Here is a 15451-nt window from a genome sequence, read left to right as displayed (position 1 = left end):
TGACGCTCTCAGAAGAACTCATCACTGGGGCAAAAAAATCTTTTGTTTTTCAGGACCTTCCTCTGGATGGTAAATAAAGGAAATAAAGAGCATTTTCACTAAGCGGCTCTCTCTTTTGTCTCTTCATTGCATCCTGTTTTCGACATTTAATCAATTTTCAAACAGTAGGGTGACATTTTAACGTAACGGGGGTTAATGAAAGGCGGTTAGAGCAAGTCACATTAATCTACATGTGCTATAGAGTGCACCCTTAGCAAGCATTTATATGCTGATAAGGTCCATATGCAGTATTTATGCACACACACACTCGATTACTCTGTTTCTCATTCACTTTTCATTTGAGAGGATACAATGCAAATTTTCAGCATTTCAGTTTTTTGGCCATCATGCATGCAGGCTGGAGATATCCACATGAAGGGGTGATCCAGTTTGTATATTGTCCTTGGTTCTCTTCACTTTGCTGATATCTTCACAAAGTGGAAAAAAGGGAAATGAAAGACAGTGTGAGGGCCATCTTTCTCTGGGGGGGATACACTTCAAACACACACCCCTGAAATACAGCCAGTGTCTGTCTCTCTCTGGAAGTGACAACATGGAAATTTTGACATTTCAATGGCTTTAAAATGCAGCCTGGGGCTTTTGAGACTGGGCCTCAATGGAAGAGAGAAAGGATCTGTATTTTTTCACAGAATTAAAAGACTGCTTTGGAAATATTTTGACTGTACGATTCGCGTCGACCCCTTGAGAAAAGCAGCAGTTTTATCAAAGTAACTCCAGGATCGGCACAAAAATGTGCTAAAAATGCAGGTGTTGATGCCTCATCAGGGTCACATGTCTCCGACGTCACAAACTGAGCTGTCTTCATCACACACACACACACACACAGACCCCAAAACATTCATCAATTGAAAACCATTCTGTTCCACCATTTAAACACAACGCCACGGCTTTGATCTTGGTGCAATCCCCCCCCCCCCCCCCAGTCAAAAACTTTCCGGTCCTTTCATCTGAGCGTCGGCTGAACGAGGGACTCTGTCTGCGAACAGGTGTTCTGCTTGTTTGATGTTAGCCTGCGGTGGTCAGGTAGGTTTGGAAACACGAAGCAATCGTGACCCCATTCTGGGGACCCACAACACACTCCCCCCCCCCCCCCCCCCCCCCCCCCCCCCTCCCCCTTTCTGATGAGGCAGCCAGGTGCCCAAAATACATGCAGCTGTGTTGAATAAAACATCGGACTCCCTGACTGATGCTGGGACAGAAGGACCCCCCCCCCCCAGGGCGGAGGGGTCTGGGACTCGCTGAAAGTTTCTGTGAAGTTGGCTCGGCTTCGACAGCTGCTGCGGCTGAGGCAGGGAGCTGTCCATTAGGCCGTGGTGCTGAATTGGACTCCGCTCATACCTCTCTGCTTATTCAGGCGTTTAGCCTCCGCTCTGCAGCAGGGCGAGTTGCATTGGGGTGAGCAGGGAAGCGTCTTGTTTGCTAAAGGGCAATCGGAGACGGCTTGTTTAACCTGCACTTCTTTTGCAGTTGCTCTTGCTAGATGCAACTAGCAGACTTTATGGCACACACAAATAGCACCACCGTCTCTATAAATCAGCGCTTCGTGACCCTTTTGGCCCTTTAAAAAGAAACAATGTCCGCTTGTGACCCATAGTCACATGTGTCTCCATTAACTGAACTCTTTTCCACCGTGTTTTATCTTTTAAAGGCCCGATAAGACAAAACATCAAGCCATTGACAGGATCCTTTAATTTGCTTGTTTGTTGTCTTGGTAACATGTTGGGGCTCCACAACACCTTGAGTGTTTTTTGGCATAACAACTGAAACTCTAAAGGGATGAAAACCATTTTTCAAAAAGATATTTCCTCATCTGGTGTTTTGATGATGGTGGGGGAGAGTACCGTCTCACACGTCATACCAAAATCTCCCATACGTATTCAACTGTGTTAAGATCACATCAATTTTCATACTCATCAAACCATAATCTGACCTCTTGGGCCCTGTATGGATCCATCTGCATTCATTATGTCTCTATGCACATTTATTCAGATTCCCCCTAACGAGTGACCCATCTGTATGCAAATGTTACATTATATGGAGGCATAATATCATCACCTGCTCTGAGTCACTGAACAATAAATGCGCGTTTGAGGGGGTAGCATTTCAAAGCAGAGCTTTTCCTCCTTGGTAACGTCCTCCCACCATGTCATTAACACACTTCGTGTCTGTGACAGACGGCATCGCCGAGCCTGTGGAGGGTCGACCTCATAGGAAGTGAAAAAGTAGTGCAGTACAAGGTTGAGATAGGACAAAACACGCAGCTACGCACAGACAAACTGAGCATCTAGTTATTTTTAATCAACCAGTGAGGAGTCATTTTGATCCACATGCTGGCTCACCACCAAGACCCCAAGACCCAGCGTATTTAGCTACGCATCGATTCAACATTTAAAAGACTAGTTCCCTGGCTGTATCAGATTACGGGAGCCGCTGCCCCTTTAAGCCGTTGAACAACACCAAATCCTGTTTTGAATAAGATTATAGAAGAAACTGGGCTTAAGTACTTGGTTGATGTGAAGGATTTGTAACACAAGAATCAGGAAAGCATGATTCAATCACTCCAAAGAATCCAGGGCCTATTAAATAAATATTACGTCTGTTATTATAACACAGTGGTGGCCTGTGTTCCAGTCATTCAAAGACGTCTGATGCCTCTGAGGCACAAGCTCACGAATCGTGTCGAATAAACGTCAAAGGCTGGTTGGTGAAGAACAATTATTTTTCCTCTGATGGACATGAAATTAATGATATTAAGCCCCAGTGAAAGATGGTGTCCGTCTTTATTTCCCTGCTCTAAACACATCCATTTGGAGCACATCCTGCAAATTCAACGGAACCAGACGCTGCCCCGTGGCTGTGTGTTTTCCACTGAATCACTTTACGCATGCATCCAGAGAAAGGATTATATACCCAGAGAGAGAGAGAGAGAGAGAGAGAGAGAGAGACAGACACTGGTGGGACGGAGTGAGACGGGGAGAGATAGCAGAGAGGAGTGCAGGAGATAGGAGGTGGACTGAGGGTAAACAGAGAGCCAGTTAGCATGGAGTGACCCCGAAGCTTGGGATGGAGTCATGAGTCACTGACTGTGTTTACTGTATACAGAGAGAGACCGTGCCACAACACAGAGGGACAACATCATTCACTGGCAAACCGCTGAGATACGGCGGGGGGGGGGGGCTACTGACGATTCTCAGAAAGGATGCAAGAAAAGAGTGTTCTCTGACCAGAGGAAGTATCTTCCAGAGCAAGTTCAATAACACAACCTGCAAATATCAACAAATACGAATTTAAGCCCAACATATCTAATCAATCACTGCCTGACTGGAGGGAATTGCTGATTAAAGTAGAGTGTCTCGATTTTGCCTTTTCAAATTAGAACGCAATTTGTGTTCCCAAAATTGAAATCTCTGTGCGCCAACGTGGAACTGAGGCCAATTAAGAGATGCTAACAGCTCTTCAGCAGCGAATGTGTTTCGACGCTCGGCAGCTTGTCCACAAGTTATTCAAAAAACTAAATTGAGAGACATTTAATTAGTGCTGATGTTCTGCACGTCCAATTGCTGTTTTTCTTTCAAAACAAAATAAGAATGAAACGGGTCGGGTTTGAAGCGTTTGTGAAGTCGTGGAATCTCCTTGGGTATTTACAGATGAACAGATGATGGTGCTGTTATGAGAGTCTGTTACACGCAACGCTGCCGTGGCTCTCGGCGGCCGCCAAGCCACATTTCAGGTTGCAGCAGTATCTAGCGGTCGTGATGCCTCATTGCAACCTGCTCCTCAGCAAACAGTCCCCCAGTTGATCATAATGAGCCCCAACGGTTTAATGAAAGTTCCTCTATTGATTTAAAACTACAACACGTGTCAGTAACAGGTCCACAGCCGGTGCAGGGATATCTGTCTGTGCTTGTCTGGTGCTCGGGCCCCACAGGGGCCTTTAGCAGGTTGGCTAGCCAGAGTGGGAGGATGGGCTCCGGAGATATTGATTGAAGCGTCTCATAATCTGTGAGCAGGTCCAGAAGTGCTGCTGTGTTGAGCGAGGCGAGGATGTTTGTATCTGCTCGTGAGATGCTCCGACATAGACGTTCAGCACCTTTTTTTTTCTGAAGAGCAGAGGTGTGTCTTTGTGCTCACGCCAGAAAATGGCTCATTATGTTACATTGTGAAACGGGCCGAAATTTGTATAAATCAAATGGATTTAAGTTTGTGGAGAATAATTCTATTCCCTGCGGACGCACACTTCTACAACAAAAATTAGGGACAAACAAAGTGCGTCATTGATTTTGGACTGCAGCGACTTTGATAGCCGGATGGGCGTTTTCTTGCCTCCTGGTGAAGCTTTGGCTTTTGAGTTTGTGGCTCTCTGCTGCCGTCTCAGTGCTCACATGATGCTGTTGTTGTCAGCTCTTTTCAAAGTAAGTCGGCTTGCTGAGCTCGTTAAAAGATCTCTGCACCTCACGACTGATCACATGGCTCCCAAATCCTAATTTTCACTCAGCTGCTTTTGTTGCTACTCCCCCGGATCTGCTGCTGCTGTTGTTGTGCCCTGTTCTTGGTTTTCCTGGGTTATAGTTACCTCTTTCATCTCCATGCACCCCCACTGGCACTGGGTATAAATAACAAGAAGATTCCCACCAGCATCCATGGTCACTGTGGCTTTTTGTCCTCAATCTAAAGCCACAGAGTAGCAGGAGCCACAGAGGGAAAAACCAGAGATAGAGACATTAAAGGGTCAGTTCACCCCAATCATAAACCAAATGATATTTCCTCACCTAAAGGATATCCTCTATGCTTTGGTCTTGATGTGGACAGTCATTTAATCTATATTTGTGATTTTGTAGCACCAAGTCGTCACAGTAGTCAGAAAAACTATACTGAGTCTTTACTGTTTTGGTGTAAATTACAGGCGCGCTGCTTCTGTCCTCTGTGCAGTTCAGACTGTTGGTCGGGGAATAAATGATACAACTCCTTAAGACCCAAGCCCAGTTCCCTTTTTTGCGTTTTTTTTCATCTACCAGTCCCATTGGTCGGTGAGTCAAAAAGTTAATTTCCAGCACTGGGTACCACTTTTAATTGGAATACTTGTTCTTAATGGCGGCAGACTTGCAGAGTTTGTTTTGCAGTGCACAATGCATGCATAATCCCCGTTTGTAAGTGGCTGCCTCTTCATGAACAACGTGTAAGAAATGAATGTGAGGAAATCCATCATTATCGCAACTCGCAATCACCAAACCCTACAGCGGGTGCACACTCATAATCTAAGGCAATTTGCATATTGCAATTAGTGTAAGCTTCAAGGAAAGGGCGTGATTGACAGGACTGAAATGTTTTGCCTAGTTGGGCTGATTGAGCTCAATTTAGGGAGTAACCATGGTGGACTTTATGGGCAGTGTTTTGCACATTGTATCTTTCAAGCCATTGTGAGATATCACAGCAGATAACCAAAGACAATGCTAATTGACAAGTTGACCTCCAGGGCCCCTGTTGTAGAAATGACATGTCCGAGAAACAACATTTGCACCAACTTTTTGTCCAACAGCCCTGTTTTTACCTCGACAAACTCCCATTTTTCTGGTGCACACAGCGAGAACACACTCCGACAATCTGGACAATTCTTCAAATGTACGGCACCGGGCCTATTTTTTAACGATAGCTTCAATGATTTTACTAAGAAACAAAAGATCATGCCGCCAGTTTGATAGAACTTAATTTCAAAGGAGACACAGCTGGACATAGGAGGCATTGCCAGAGCTCTTGTTTTGGTTTCTCTCTCATTTTTTCAAGGTTATTCATCTGGCCGTGGAGTCAAAATCAATGGCAAGAACAGGCCTGAGAGTTAAAGGCCTGCTTTGAATCTCTTGCCGTGCATATGGGACGTGAGGGGACAGCCATGTTTCATTAGAGATTCAAGGCCAAGCCGTTTCCAGGGAGGGAAAGCAGGATGTCAAGGTAATGAGTTAATTTAGGAGATAAGGGACGGCAAATGTAATCTCTGAAATTCCACCAGCAGCAAAATGGCTCCTCAAGCCTCAAGCCCAACTTATCAAACAGAGGGGAGAAAAGTCACTCATTATCATGATAGTCTTAGCTCTCGGTTCTCTACAGAGCTGTAAATATGGATAATCAACCTCTCAAAATATTGTTAAGTTTACCCTGAGGTTTCATTGTAAAGATCCTATTAACCCTCTGAACCCCAAGACGTTTTGGGGCTTTTTTAGCTCCTGTCACATTTTACTCACTGTTGCCTCGTTTTTTACTAAATATTTAAGTCCTGCATCTCAATCGAAACAGCACGATCATGAATAGAAGAAGTGCCCATAAGTGTTAGCTGTATTGGAGAAAAGTTGAGGCTCCGTGTGCTTTACATATTGACCCAATAACATTTTAACGACCTCTGCTTACAAGCTCTCCTGTCCTCTCCTCTCCGCTCTGTAGTCAGCCTGTAGTTTAGTCGAAGCTTCACAGAATCTTTGTCATGTGACTGTTGGTCTCAGCCCACTTAATCATGGCTCCCTAGTTGCTCCGAGGAGCGCAGAATTTATTGTTTTTTACTGGATCTGGTTCATATGGTGCAGAATGTTAAATGAGACACGTAAAATAAAGTGATTTTAATGAAATAACAATTTTAAGCCTTGTTTTGGTTGCTTATGCTGACGGAAGTGTTCGACACACATAATGTGTTCATGGACCAGCAGAAAGTTGAAAAGCCGACAATGATGTTTGTTTTTACAGTTTCTGGCTGAGATATATTGTGTATTTTTGCAGGGTTTTCTGCAACCCGATGGCGGGTTCAAAGGGTTAAACCCTCTGGTGTGAATAACAGAGCGGGGTTCCTTCAAATGCTTTAGCTTGAGCAGCAAAGTGCAGGAGTTAAACGGCTTAAGAGACAGGATAATTTCTGCCACTATCGCAGACCCCAGACTACCCAGTACGCCAGCATTATATCAAATTTAAGCCGATGCCTAGTTATTATCCCCAAGTGGGCCGGCTTGGCCCCGTGGCGCCGTGGTAATGAGTGTTTTTTCGTCTGACTGGGTGGACATGTTTTGGAAGAAAGGCCCCTGTCTGCCCCCCTGCCGCCAAGAAGCCTGGCTGTGCCATGAAGCGCAGACCTATATGCCTCCACATTTGCATCATCCTTCACGGGGAGCCCCAAACATGTCAGGCTGCTCCATTTTTCAAGGATGAATTGGTTTGCAGAGTAAACAAGAGGAGTGGAAACTGAGGCCACTTGCTGTTCTATCGCTTCGTCTTCTGAGCTGTGGGCTTTTGGCTGGTTGTGCTATTATCCAAGCAATCAACTCTGGCTGTGCCGCTTGGCAGTCCTCTCAAGTGAAAAACATTCCCGTAGTCGAGGGTGTAATAGCATGCAACGTCTTCTGAGAGCAGCCGCTCGGGGGAAGGAAGGGGACCACGAGACGTCACCAGAGCGGCTCGTGACGACGACTAGACGGACCGCACGGGAAGGATGTACAGCGCTCGCACGCGTTATCTACAGTACAGAGCTAATGAGTGAGGAAGAGCATGGGGGCGGCTGGCATGACAACCTACAGCAGGCAGCAGACTTGGTTACCATGGCGACAAACGAGGAGAATGTTTGCATCAGAGGCAAATCTCAGCGGAGGGCACACATCGGCGGTGATGGAGAATGGTCGGGTTCCAGAGATGAGAAAAGGTGGCGCGAGAGGGGAGGAATGCCTTTTCTTCTTCTTATCACTCGGCGTTCCCTCGCAATCTCTTTTCCACAGCGGGGGGGGGGGGGGGGGAGGGGGTTCCTGTCCAACCCGGGCAACAAAGAGTCACCCCTCTTACCTTGCTGTGAATCATCTCCAAAGTAGAGTCGCATGAACATATGAAGGATGTTCCGTTGGTTTTGTGCCTGCATATTCGTTCCTTTTAATAAGCATCCGATGACCTTGATTGGCCGTAAAAACAAAAAAACAGCAAAGGGGCTCACTTGAGGAAGCTGCTCTCCTCCGTCCAAAACGCACTCGTGAGACAGACGCTATAAGTTGTCTGTGAAAACTATTCATGCTGACTTCCACATGTTGAAGTCATTGCGACACATTTTACACCCACCAAGGTCATTTGTGACACGAACAGGGCGGTGCAGGGTGACACCGATTTTAATTGCTTTTTTTCCTCCTTATCCCATCATGCAGCTGTATCTTGCACACGCTGCTGGGTGTCGTGTTGCTTTCTGACTCGTGCGTCCTACGAGGGCGCCCAGGAGCATGTCCATAAAACTTCCATGGACACAGCGTCTCCCGTTTCCTCTCGTTGTGCTCGACATATTTCGGGGACACTGACGGAGTCTCTGGAGGACTGTGAGCTTGTACACGCTGTAAAAAAACACAATCAGCCTTTTTTTTTGTTACTGCCTCAGATAAAACACAGCGTGATGCTCCGAGTTGTGAATGTGTCATTGTGCTCAAATTGATGCATTCATTCAGCCTTTGTGATTCTCGGTCCGCGTCGCTTAATTTCCAGCAAAAATAAATAAATGAAAAGCTGTTTTACTCTTACAGACTCGTCAATGGGAGACAAGGTGAAGAATGGACACTAGTAATTTAGATTCCAGGCTCATCTCTATGCTGACAATTACACTGCCAATACAGAGGGGCTCAATCAACAGGGGACCGTAGCGGAGCACCTCTAATCTGATCACCTCAGACAAGAAAATACACAAAGAAGAACAGTTGGTTATTACCGACAGTGCCCTGGAGGTGAGGGGGCACTTCCTCTTCTATTTTCTCTTCCAATAAGACACTGCCTTGATATCAGCACGCCAGGTGCATCATGGGATGCCCCCATGTGTCTTTAGAGCTGGGAGGATGTGCATGAGTGTTTCAGGTAAGCACAGGAATACAAAGGTGGGCCAATGCCTCATTACATTCATGAAACATTGAAAATGTCCTCCAGGGCCTCTTTTTTTAATGCCGCGTGCCCTTCAGTAATAATTCATCTACTCTTTCATTAGGCAAAGGGGATGTTTCGCCCTCTATGTCGAGGCGAGGCCGTGGGCTAAGGAGGACAGACGTGGAGCACACGGGGCAAGGCTTGTGTCCCTCAGCAACAACCCACACACCCCGATGGTATTAATCTCTAATAACTTCCCCACAAAGCACCTTCGGGCAGCTGCAGGAGAAACGCTGCGGGTAGATGATGCGTTTTAGCAGCCCGGAGTACGAATCAGGATATTAAAAAATCGTACGAGGGCAAAAGCAATTTCCCCCCTAAAGGGGATTTTAAAATTACAGCTCTCAGACTGTGAAGTTTTGCCATAAAATCATTTTCTCGTCCTTAACTACAGTATCACAATGAAACACACACACACACACACACACACACACCCCTCCCCCCATCGCTATACATGTACACCAAAGATAACTTCTCAAAATGAAAATCTCTCTGACGGACAGTCATGACAAAGCCGTGCTTTCACAGCTCCCTTAAATACACTTTGTACATGTATGAGGCAGTCAAAACGAAGGCAAACCTGAATGAAAGTCATCGTAACATGAATTAACGCTGAAGCCGTTCACTCATGTGTATTTAATCAAGCAGACTGCAGACCGAGGCAGACACACATCTGACACAGACGTGTTGTTTTTGACTGGATGCATTAGACATTGTTGTATTGTGAGGGGGAAAAAAGGTCCCACTCATGCTTTGTTAGGTTCAACAGCTTTACACCATGTGGTGTTCCACTGTCAAATAAGCTGCCTGATGGAGTTAGCCGACAGAACTTTCATTGTCAGTTCTGAAATGCTTTTTCAAAATTTTGTTGACATCTTTGGTGCCAAATGATTGTTGCCGTGACATTTGTGTACTGATCAAACTTTTAGTGTTAAGAATCTTCACTGGCGTCACAATTTAGTGGTGATCACGATTCACCTGTCAACAATTCGATTGTATAAACCATTTTCTTTACCATTGTTGAAAGAGAGAAGCTAATATTGGCAGCGAGAGCAACAAGTTAGCGGACTGCCGAGCGTCGTCTCTCTGCTCCGTGCACACGGATTACCTGCAAAGCTTCGCCCTCGGTGAAGCACAGAGAACAGAGGAGAGAGAAACAAGCGTGACAGACGGTACGTGACAGCGAAACGCAGTAAAGATTCACACCGCGCTGAAATCAACCCAAACTCTCGACTACGTTCTGTCGAGGCGTCGATGCAGCATCGTTCAAGTCTGCGCCGCGATGCATCTTAACATCGAATAGTACTACATTGATAAACGTTGGCAGGGGGCCTTCATGTCTTTGCGTAGCCGTGGTTTGCTGCAAGCTCATAAAGTACAAAACCATGACACCGCCTGCTTTGGCTGGCATCGTTTTTGAAAAGAATATGTATGTGTTTCCGTTTAGCTCCGTCGATAGAATGTGTTGTGAGAGCGTGTGGATTGATCATGTCATCTGAGTCTTATCTCGGTGGGTCTACAGAGATCAAGCAGTTCTGTACACCCTGTCAAACACTGAGCTTCAGATTCACTCATCGGTGTCGGGCCTTTAAAGCAACACGGGTACCAGTTAGCCTAGCAATAAAAGCTACGAGGAGGACCTTCTCCAATTAGTGTCTTTTCACTGCATGATGGAATTTAGTAAAATGTTCTCCGGTGGAGAAATGAAGCAATAATGAGGCGGGATCATTCTCCGTTTCCCCCTGAATCTTACTGTATAGCTCGAGCAACTTTAGACTTTTAAACTGATTTGTTTCCACAAGGTTGATTCCGTAAAGAAATCGATCTAAATTCTCCCCAAAGAGTGTCGGAGTAGCTTCGCCATGAAGCGCTTAATAAGATTTTGGGCCAGAAATGATCAGGATGATTGAAATGGTTCAGGATGAACATAATATATGCTGTCATTGTCAGGAAAATCAATTCAGGTAGATTGTTTAGCTTCTTTTTTCCCCCATTCGTTTATTTAATTGAGTTCGACCGATGAGTCAGAGTGTGAAATATTGCCAACAATCCCCTGTTTTGACCCTGGAAAGCAATCCAAGTGAGCGAACTCAACTCAAAACTCACATTTTCAGATTCACGGACAAGCTTGTGTAAATATTTAGCAGAGAAAACAAGTCTATATCCAATGCACATGCACTGAAGGCATGGTACATTTACAAAACCACATTGTAGAAAATGAACTCGGCTCGCTGACGAGCGGCGTTTAATATTTCATTTCCACGAAGAAAACAAACACAGTTAATAGAAAACTGTGTGCAGTCATGTTCATTTGGAGGAACCGAAACACTGAGCGAGTTCATTTAGCGAGATTTCATACTTGATGATCCAAGAAGTACATTTGAGGAGTGATGCGTGTGGACTTTGTGTCGTTCTTTTTTTGTCTTTGTCTCTCGTTTTGCAGTTTAAAATTGAAATGACAGATTGATCTATGATCGACTGTCATGTCTTCTTGCTCGGCCTCATTTCAAGGCCAGTTGGCTTGCATACTACGTTAGCTTGAGAAGCATTGGGTTTTGTTTTTTTACAGTGTTCAATCAATGTATTTGACCTAACCCTACTGCAGCAGTGGCACAGTGATAGTGACTAGACTGTAAGTAATAGTCAATCAATAATCAACTCCAAAGGACCTCGTTATATAACACAAGACTGAGCTACTTAAAAAAAGCTATAATCATTCATCAGCATAATTAATCACTGCATTTGTCTATACAACCATTGATTATGATGGTACAAGGAGGAGAAGATGATGACGAGAAGACGAAGAGTAAATGGCGGTAAATGGACCCGGACGGAGAACAAGCAGGAAAATCCATCTCCACCAGCGTGAGTCGGCCTCTGCGGTGACGGTGTCACTGCTGTGGGCACGTCCCTCCTCTCGGGCGCCCACCACCAAATGGCCACGCAAGGTCAAATCATGGGAGAGATGCTATTTTTAGCCTCCATTTTGTACTGCTATCCAGAGCAGAAACAAACACCCGTCTCATTATCTTTCTGTCCTGCTGCTTTCTGTTACACTTGCGCGCTTTTCCCTCGTTTCCCCTCCATCTTTTTAATCAACTGTTAATAAGCGAGAGGCTTCAGCCGAATGCAAAGGAAGCCTGGTAGATGCCCTTTCATCCTTGCCTTTGGCTTTCTTTTGTCAAAAAAGTTCACTCAACATTACTCGGCCCAGACAAAAGGTAAGCGTTGCTTGGACACCGTGGCTCTTGGCCTTTACTATTATTAATAGCTCTGTAACGAGCCTGATGAAACATGACGACACCTCCGGCGAAAGCTGTCTGGCAACTCCATCAGTTTGGGAGTCAACATCTGCCACCGCCCTCTCAAGCAGCCTTTTTTAAGCTTGGTGTAAATAAGCTCATCATCAGGATGACGTGTGTTTTACAGCAACAAGATGTATTTAGAATATCTCTAAAGCTTTATTGTGTCCCAAACTGTCTCATCATCACACTTTTTTTTTTTTTTTTAAGTCCTGGGCGACACTAACACTTAGTCAAGACTCCCTGAAACTCAAGACGAATGAAAGAAATACCCTCTACGTTTCAAAAAGCTATTCCCCGCCAACAGTCCACGCTGCATCCATCAGCGCAGGCACAGCCTCGGCCTGTCTGATTCAGTTAGTGCTTATGAAATGGAGCATCTGCAGAAGCTCCCAGAGAGTATGTAAACATAAGCTCTGCCTTGGGAAATGAGCTGAGGGGTCATTTAGATTTGGGTTGGGGGGGGGGGGGGGGCGTGGAGTGCCGCCTCGCTCTCGCTCCCTCCGTCACCTGGTAACAGTTCTGACACACGGGAGGCTTCCTCGGCTAATGTATTCCAAGCGCCGGGCTAAACGGCAACACCTGAGCAACCCCCGGCCCTCCTCCCTCCTCCCTCCTCCCTCTCCCTTTTCTGTCTCTCCTGTTGCATTGACTGGATCCTGCCTCCTGAGATATTAGGTAATCCGGGAGCAGGCGAGAGGTGATAGGCCGCCCGTCTCCCTGCGATACCTTGTTTGTCAGCAAAGCCGCGGTACAATCACCGCGGATATGCTTGACGTGTTTGCCGAGAGCCGGGAGCCCTCGGCTCCATGTGCACCGTGCGGTAGCCATCTATCAGTCAACCTGTGGTGGGTGATAAGCCTCCTTTACAGCGGGGGGGGGGGGGGTTCCCAGCAATCACAAAAACATTAGAGATATTGGGCACCTTCTGCAACTCAAGTGGCTTTTCAATTGTATCTGCTCACTGTGTAGATGCACACGCTTAAGGTAGGAATTCATTATCACTGCTGAGTTTGTATTATAGATTATCAGCACAAGGTACAGAGAGGAACAAAAGCATGCAGGAGAAAAGTCACAGACAGAGAGGGATGTCTTGTTCCCCTATCAAATGGCATTACAGCTCATTTCCGAATCAATAGCTTGCCTCTCTCCTCCCTGCCTGAGATAAACCCATCACAAATGAAGGATGGAGGAGAGTGGAGAGAGAGAAAAGAAAGACAGGGCACCGGAGCAGCAGACGGCTGGTTTTTATCTGATAGAGAGAGGTGAACAAACGGAGGGATTAGCTTCCATGGGATGAAAGCAGCTGCTCGTCTTCCGTCTCCATTCCCCTCCCCTCCCCTCCTCTCCTCGTCTCTCCATCCGCCCACACATCCACACCGTGGTCTCCCCTCGCAACCAGAGACATGCTCTATATGTTGTCGCTGATCTCATATCGCCAGCTGCGCTCCACCCTCTACCTACGGCAGTTTCCCAGCAAACGAGCGAACGCCAAAAGAAGCCTTCACAGTGCACATGGCGATGTAAAGGCGCGGCGGGAAAAGAAAATCGGGCGCCAACATATTTATGTCACGGAGCGTGGTTGGGGAGTTGGAGCAAAGTACCCAGTTTCACCCTCAAAGCACTCCACCCTTCCTGATTATGTCACCTAGACACCGATACATCAACACGCATCCAGCACGCCGCACAAACACACCCACAAACCAACAAGGGGCACCCCTGTTTCTTTGTAACTTCTGGGGTAGCCCAAAGGAGGAAATGTGCGCTCCTACCTGGCAACAAGAGAACACCTTCAGCTCCGAATCTGCTCGCCCTGACAACGAGGCACGCTCATCTGGAGTAGGAGAAGGGAGTCTTGAGGAGAGAGAGAGTACGTGTGTGTGTGTGTGTGTGTGTGTTGTGAGTGTTAGTGTGAGGCTGGGAGAGAAACGAGAGGGAGAAAGAGAGAGAGGGAGGGAGAGGTGGAGCTTTGTTTGGAGGAGAGAGGGAGGAGAAGAGAAAGAGGGCTGGATGATGACTCTGACTGCCGTCTATATGGCCAGTCTTGTGGGAGCAGCGTGGATGGCGCTAGATCACCTTCTGTTCAAACACGAGCGGCGGTCGCACCTCGTGAAAAAGGCTGGGAGGAAGAAAGTCAGGGGGGGGGGGGGGGGGGGGGCGAGAGTGGGAGGAGGAGGAGGAAGAGGAAGCGTGAGGGAGACTCTGGGCTGTTTGAGCCCAGAATCGTCACACGGCACTTCCTAGGAATCCCTCCAGTAAGAGGGGCTCTGCATCACTAAGTCCTTGGCTGTGATTGGCTGGGTAGCGGGGAGACGCCAAAGATGTTGGGCAAGAGCGTGTAACCCAAGACGACCCTTTCTACACATATTAACATGCCGCGTTGGTGATTCGCAGACCCTCTGGGCGCGCGTCACCTTCAACGACACTCCCGCAAAAATCCCCCTCCCCTCGGATCTCGGGGATCCCTGTGAGCGTGTCTGTGTGTGTGTGTGTGTGTGTTTGTCACTTCATGGTAAACCATGACCTGCCCTTGCACACAACATCCTGCAAGAACTTCTCCATGAAGGGAGGATGATTTCCCCAGAGGAAGGCTGAGCCTGTCAACAGAGAAGCCACACAAACACCTGCAAGGACAACGTTGCATCATTAGCGTGATTGAATACGTTGTCAAACTGACCTCAAAACCAATGGAGAGAGGTTGTAAAGTGAGTGTAGACAAAATCACATCCGACCTGTAATTTAACACTACCGATGTCATAGTGTCCAGCTGTACAAATGTACAACGATAAGAAATATGACAAATAAGATAATGTATAAATTCTGACTTAATAGCAATAATAAAAAGCCATAACATTTTAAAACACCACATAAAAGCTAGACTGAATAGAGTTTTTTTTTACATATTCATATTTTCAGCTGCTCTCTGGAAGGCTGTTTGAACGACTTGGAGCGTAACGGCTACAAGCAGCGTCACCAAATTGGTAAACTGGCTCATGGAACAGGGTGGAAAGAAAGCATATGATTGGTTGGCGCCTCATCACTTTGATTTGCAGCTTCGTGTCAACGGCTTCCACTGAAAATGACTCGTAGCCTGTTGCTGTGTCGCTTTCTCCATTAAATTGAAATACTATCGTCATTAAACCCTCAATCTTAATCAATTTAAAGTCCTCGAA

The sequence above is a fragment of the Anarhichas minor genome, unplaced genomic scaffold (genome assembly GCF_050575085.1).
Source record: "Anarhichas minor isolate MPS153535 unplaced genomic scaffold, ASM5057508v1 ptg000045l, whole genome shotgun sequence".
Taxonomy (NCBI): domain Eukaryota; kingdom Metazoa; phylum Chordata; class Actinopteri; order Perciformes; family Anarhichadidae; genus Anarhichas; species Anarhichas minor.
Note: the sequence above shows the minus strand (reverse complement) of the source record.